This window comes from Nothoprocta perdicaria, unplaced genomic scaffold (assembly GCF_003342845.1).
Source record: "Nothoprocta perdicaria isolate Ctin4 unplaced genomic scaffold, notPer1 scaffold_610, whole genome shotgun sequence".
NCBI classification, from domain to species: Eukaryota; Metazoa; Chordata; class Aves; order Tinamiformes; family Tinamidae; genus Nothoprocta; species Nothoprocta perdicaria.
In genome coordinates, this window is record NW_020455878.1 from 34,732 (window position 1) to 35,362 (window position 631).

The window sequence follows — 631 nt, forward strand, 5'->3', positions numbered from 1 at the left end:
CGCCCTCGGGACACCCCAGCATTCCCACCGCCTGGACACCCCAGCATTCCTGCCACCCTCGGGACACCCCAGCATTCCCGACGCCCTTGGGACACCCCAGCATTCCCATTGCCCTCAAAACACCCCAGCATTCCCGCCACCCAGACACCCCAGCATTCTCACTGCCCTCGGGACACCCCAGCATTCCCGACGCCCTCGGGACACCCCAGCATTCCCGCCACCTGGACACCCCAGCATTCCCGCTGCCCGGACACCCCCTGCTTCCCTGCGGCCAGCCCCGTGAACTGCCCTCTCCTTTCCACAGACAGCAGGGACCTTTGCAGAGCGGCCACGGGGAGGTGGAAAACGACCCGGAGGCTCCCGCGGGATTGCGCCGTGCAGGGCAGGATCAGCCGCTGCCACGGAAAAGCCTCCGTCCAAGAGGCCGTACCCTGGACGCGGGACCGTCCGCCCTGCTGGGCACGGGCACGGGCCAAGGCGCCGCGCGGAGGAGGGGACACAGAGGTGGCCACGGGCACACCGGCTGTCCGGGGTGCTGCAGCAGTGTCCGTGTGCACGGAGGGGTGCGAGAGAGAGGGAGGTATCGGTGTGCCGTGGAGGTATCGGTGTGCCATGGAGGTATCGGTGTGCC